Source organism: Rhamphochromis sp. 'chilingali', assembly GCF_963969265.1.
Source record: "Rhamphochromis sp. 'chilingali' genome assembly, chromosome: 20".
Classification (NCBI taxonomy): domain Eukaryota; kingdom Metazoa; phylum Chordata; class Actinopteri; order Cichliformes; family Cichlidae; genus Rhamphochromis; species Rhamphochromis sp. 'chilingali'.
In genome coordinates this window covers 9336220-9342219 of record NC_137947.1, presented here as the reverse complement: position 1 = coordinate 9342219, position 6000 = coordinate 9336220, and the positions used below count along the sequence as shown (strand labels likewise).

The following is a 6000-nucleotide window of genomic DNA, read 5'->3' as shown; positions in this document are numbered from 1 at the left end:
AGCTGTAGGTTATAATGCCCACTGAGTCAATGAGGCCAAACTCAAGGAAGACCAATCAAAATTAATGAAATATTCAGTTGCAGAAAATTCCAGAATTTGTCTTTTTTGGGGGGTTGGAATATGTTCAAAAGCTAGATTTCTGCATTCTGTCACACACACACACATAGTTGCATAAATGGCTCTAAGTGCATTCATGTGTTGAATAAACAAAGATTACATGTTAATATTTTGTTAGTACCCTTATTTCATTGTGTTACATTTTACCCCAGGATATGTTACAACTAACCCAGACTATGGGGTTAATTGTAACATTTCACTCTTTGTGTTTGAGGCCATACCATGCAATGGGCAATTGTGCTGCAGAGAAAATAGCTGCACTATTTAATAGCAGAGACATGTAAATACTTTGCATTACATTTTGAATCCACTACCTTAAACGAGCTCCAATTTACAGACAGAAATGTCAAAAATGTTACAACTATCCCCGGTCTCCCCTAGATAACGATCGATTGGCGAAAGGCTAATATCAGCTAATAAAGCTTGACTCTCTTACAGCCAACAGTGTATGTGATGACTCCCCTAATAGAGAAAAAGTTAGCCAAGGTTACTGGCAAAAAAAACTGTCAAATCATCCTTTTTTCATTCCATAAACTTACAGTTTGTAAAATATCAGCAGATTGCAATTAATTAAATTCTATTTTCTTATCCCTCCATTTTCAAGTGCTCGATGTTTGCTATACTGGAGGACTAACACGCTTTAGTCAGCCAAGAGAGTTTAAAAGGATTACATTTAGGCCATATATATCCACCTAACAGCTGCAGCTAGCTGCTATGTTTTCCCCACAACTGCGGACCCTACAATGACGTGTTTTTTCTACTGTTCGTGTAAAATTTTTTGTTTCAACATATTTGAATAATAACAACACTTAGAAATCAATCGGACTAATTGTACCTTTATCTACAGAACAGGGCAAATCAGGAAATGGACACATGGATTCAGCAACCACAAATGTTGCTGTCTAACAGAGCCACCATGTAACAATAATAATATGATAGTGCCGTTCAGGCAGCAACTGATTGCAACGATTGGCCAGTCGGTATACTGTAGACAAAGGAATGGAGACAACATTGTGCAAGTACACTAGTGGCGTTTCTATCTCCTCAGATAAGCAGCTGCAGAGAGATACTATCAGTGAAACCAGGCTGAGTCACAAGCTAGAAAGGAAAAAGCCAGTGTTTGTGTGAAGACCTCTAAATCCTATAATATTGTAAACAAAGAAAAATAAACATGATCATGTGAAGTTAACCCATCCAACCAATCAGATTGTGACTGTAAAGGGATTTATTTTTTCCAGTGACTGAACCGAACAAAAATCAGTGTCAAAAGATGCTAAAATTTCTCAAATTCTTTGGTGTTTTGAAAGAAAACTTTCGATCAAACTTGTTGCCTAATCACCTTTCGTCCCTCGTGGTCCAGAATTATAATTTGACTTTGAAAGTAACCTTAGAGCAAATCCATCTAGACTCGGTGTGCTGAAATTGTGTGCTTATAATGGACTGTAGCAGTACAAGTTTCTTGACTGACATGAAAATCTACCGTGCAATAATGAGATTATTTTTATATTGTACAAGCTTTCTGTGGAGAAATTGCCTCCCTATACTGAACATGATGGAGGCTGTTTTTTTCCCAGTATGCAGACTTATCAGGATGATGTGTTCCAACCCAGCAGTCTACTTAAATTTCAATTTGTCACAGACGTGATACACAAATTGTCCTAAAACAGAAAGTTATATTTAAATTAAATATCATTTCATTTCCAGCAGATAAGACTTTTATTCCTTTGAGTGTTTAACACCCTTGTGCTTTTGTTTTTTAATTTAGTCTCACGATTCACTATCATTCCTGTTGTATCAGTTTACATCACTAAATACCATTTTAAGTTGATAAGGGCTTGCTTGATAAACTTTATGTTCCATTATTTTTATATTATACCAATTAAAATGTGATCTGACACTATAACTGTTGCTCCATACAAAATTAATTCTAAGGATCCTCTCCACTTTCCTACTTTAAATGACTGTTTTCATGCCCTCTGTGTACCAACATCATCATAAGGCAATTTATATAAAAGCTAAATAATCACAAATGTTTGCCATGCTTTAAAATAAATCTCCTCTTTGCTTTTGCTTACCAGAAACAAAACCAGCCTCATTTATTTTCTTAATGCTCAATTTGGCTGCAAAGCCTCAATTGTAATTACACAGGAAGTGCTGACAAATGTGACCATACCCTGTTGAATTGAGCAGTGTTTACTTTGGGCCGACTTCTAAAATACCTACAGCCAGTGAATATGAAAGCAGGAGACGCGTCCATCTTTCTTGACACTGTGCGAGACGCACGGCGCTATAAAGCCGTATCACTGAAGGGGGAAAACAAAGCAAGGTTATGGTCAAATGTAAAGTGGTGCAGGGTGCTTAATGTTGGGACATCAGTCTCTGTCAGAGTTTGGTTAGAGGGAGTTGTGTGCAAGGCCGCGCTACCTGGAGACGATCCAGCCATGTCAGCAGGGTGAGAACAGGCTCATTTACCTCCGGTCAGCTGCTGCATTACATCACAAGGCTTCACTTAAGGGCTTCAACTTTGTTGACTCTTGTGTTTTTGAGGAAAAACGCACACCCAGTCGACTAATGATATATGGTAAAAACCTTTTTACTTTTTAATCATACGTATCAGAAGAATGTTGTGGCTCAGACAAAGGATTTTGATTATGGAGCTGGCAGGAAGGAGGAAAAGAGAAAGACCACAGAGGCGTTTCATGGATGGAGTGAACGAGGACAGGGTGTAACAGAGGGCGACGCCAAGGATAGGGAAGAGCTGAAAGATCATTCAAGAAGTGGCGTGCGCTTTTTTTCTTGACTTTCCATCTAATATTGCAAGATTTTGAAATGAAAGATTGGGATTAGGAGTGTGTTGCATCACACACTCAAGATGGCTAATACATGTCTAAGATTTCTCTGAATTTATTTTCTATTCACATGTGATGTTTTATGTATGATATGGCTGTCACTTGTCAGCCAGAGTTCACCTCCTCTCAGACAGATTTATGCGCTGCACTGTTGGTGTGTTGCTTGAAGGGTTTCCACTGTTCTCACCCGAAAAATATGTTCTTGTGTCATGCAAATGTTCTGATTTACATCAACTGGAGGCCATAAACTGATGTACTCCTTAGTGTCAGGCTACATACCCACGGTGGTGCTGCCTCATTCATTACAATCAGTTGTGCGATTGACTTCTTTATGTGTTTAACCTTAATGAAAAGTCACAAAGAGATGAAAGAGTGAAAAAGTAACACAGTATTGTTTCGTAATCAGCCTTTTATAATTACATAGTTATGTAACGAACAGTAATGTGTTTATCTCCCGAAACACTTCAAAAGCCTCAATGTAGGACATGTTCCTGTGACGCCCCAAGTGTATGGTCACAATTGTAATTTTGTTGTGAATTGTTTTTGATGTAAAAGACCTGATTTTATGGTGGTATTGCACTTTTCATTTAGCGTTATGGACAATGTAATTGCGTGGCATTGCCACAAGGGGGAGATAGTGGTGAGTGCGATAGGCTGTTGCAACGCGTCTCGGCCTCAGACGAGGAAGAGCCTGCAGACCGAACGCAACTGATGTCTCCTGTCTCTGCTTTTCTGTTAAAAAAACAGGTCAGTAGTTCAAGTTTGCTCACCACAATGTACATATAAAGGCAAGAAACCTTTTTCTGTCTTAGTTTAAAGACCGCAAATGTTGTGAGAGAGTGTGTTTTCACTGATTGGGGGAGAGCTAACTATGCCGCCGTTTGTGGTGGCAGCCGCCATTTCACTCGTGGTCTGGATGGGCAGCTGGTCTTATTGCCTGTTTTATTTTGTGACAAATGGAGCTCTTAGACACTTCTTTTATCCTGGCATTATTGGAAGTTACAGTTGATTGGGACCTACCCAGTTCTTGTGTGTCAAATGTAAATAGTCTGATGTATACTGTTTGTGGATGATTGTGAACTGTTTGTGAGCAAGGGAAGAATATTTTTGTTTATTGGTTACAAATGTAATATATTGTTTGAATCTGTTAAAGTATAAGAAAAGTATAAAGGTGACATAAGCGGGTTAATTGCAGTGTTAGTGGTGCTGCACAGAAATGTTTTGATGCTGAAATGCAGTAAAATTGGTTACAGATTTATTGTAAATAAGGACGTTCATATACAATGATTATTTTGTAAGTTTATTCTTGTGAGAGTGCAAGGTAACCAAAAGGGTTTGAGCTATGGACCTAATTGAATGTTTGTGTTGTTAAAAGCGAAATGTGTGTGTCTAAATGAAAAGAAAAGGACGTTGTTAAACTCTGTTAATAAATCAGACGAGGAAGAGCCTGCAGACCGAACGCAACTGATGTCTCCTGTCTCTGCTTTTCTGTTAAAAAAACAGTTTTAAAACAGACCCCATCGAAGGCCTGTAACATTCCCTCTATTCTAAAATAAACCGAGTGTTTGGATTTAAATTGAAGGTAATTTTGCTGTCCAAGACTTTGGTTATTTCTGCTATTTCTGTCTCTGTCCTAAAAGCACCTCAGTTATACCATCATAAGACGCACATTTATCTGAGGTATTCTGGAAAATGGAGACGACAGATCCAGTCAGGCAGTCCAGTTCTAGTTTCTGCTACGCTACACATTCAGAGTTGATATGTTTGTTTATGTTGGACTCCAGCACACCATTTTTCTGGCAGTTGCTTTTCAGCCGTGGCCACTGTGAACACTCTATGAATCTTAATTTGCAAACTAACTAATTTTGTCTGTGCACTGGGAGCTTTTGCTTTAGAAAGTAGTTAAGAAGAAGGAAGCAAGTTCTCTGTGCAATGCCTGTGCGATAATGGCCAGTTTGTCCCACGAGTACCCACGGTCAAAGAGACTATGACCGTGGGCAAAGAGACGGTTTTACTCTTACCACCTCTTTGGTGTCTATTTAGAGTGAATACAAATTAATAAAACATAATATTATAACATTTTGCTAAAATGGTGCTTAAATCTTTTTCTTCCAAATAGAGTCACACTCTTCTAATTAATGTTGTTGTTTTGGTGTTAGCGGATGAATTAATTATGGTAGAACTCTTGGGAAATTCCCAGTTACAACAGGAACTGTTTACATGCAATGCTGCCTCTTTGTTGAGAGCCACAGAGGCAAATACTGTGAAAATATGTATTTTATTGGCACATTATTACTTTTCAATCTGCTGGGAATATTTGAGAAGTTCCACCGTGTCTCAAAAAAGCCAGGACAGACCTAATATTATCATTCTGTATGTACCGTACTGTGCAATAGCCTTGAGCCACCCCTCGTGCCTTCATATTTTGTTAAGGAACTGGGAAATGTCTGCAGAAATCTATTGGAATGTGCAAAAATAAATAGAAATACAGTATTGGAGGCAAAAACGGAGTTTGGAATCAGCTTCAAAGTCAGTATTTAGTATGACCGCCTTTATTCTTCAAGACTTCCTGAACGCTGTTGTAAGTTAAGTAGTCTTCAGGAATCGTTATCCAAGCCTATAAAAAGGACAAAAAAACCTGGAGAATTCCTCAAACCTTTTCTTTGAGTGTTGGCTGCCTGCTGTTCTGTTCTCTCATGCTGCTTCAATAATGTTGAGGTCCGTGCTCTGAGGAGGTCAAGCCATGACTCACGGTGTTTCATTATGTGTTTTTCTATCCAGGTATGCTTTTACTGTTTTGGCACTGTGTTTGTGATCATTGTCATGCGGAAAAATGAAGACTTTACCAATGAGATGCTTTCCAGATTGTATTGCAATGTGGATCAAAGTCTGATGGCACATTTTTGTGTTCATGATTTGACAACATCTCACCACTGGCTGAAATGCTCCAAACCATGACAGAACCTCCTCTGTGTTTCATAGATGACTGTGAACACTGTTGTGCTGCTCTCCTGACCTCCTCAATACATAATGA

General features: G+C 38.6%; 1 long non-coding RNA gene across 1 annotated transcript in view; it reads left to right on the top strand.

Annotated features, from left to right (window-relative positions):
• Window positions 1–3477: 3477 nt before the first annotated feature.
• The window catches only part of LOC308387840, a 55205-nt gene continuing 52682 nt past the window's right edge, over window positions 3478–6000 (top strand). Inside the window, exon 1 of the long non-coding RNA XR_013969999.1 lies at window positions 3478–3713. This is a non-coding gene — a long non-coding RNA (uncharacterized lncRNA). The remainder of the gene's footprint in view (window positions 3714–6000) is intronic.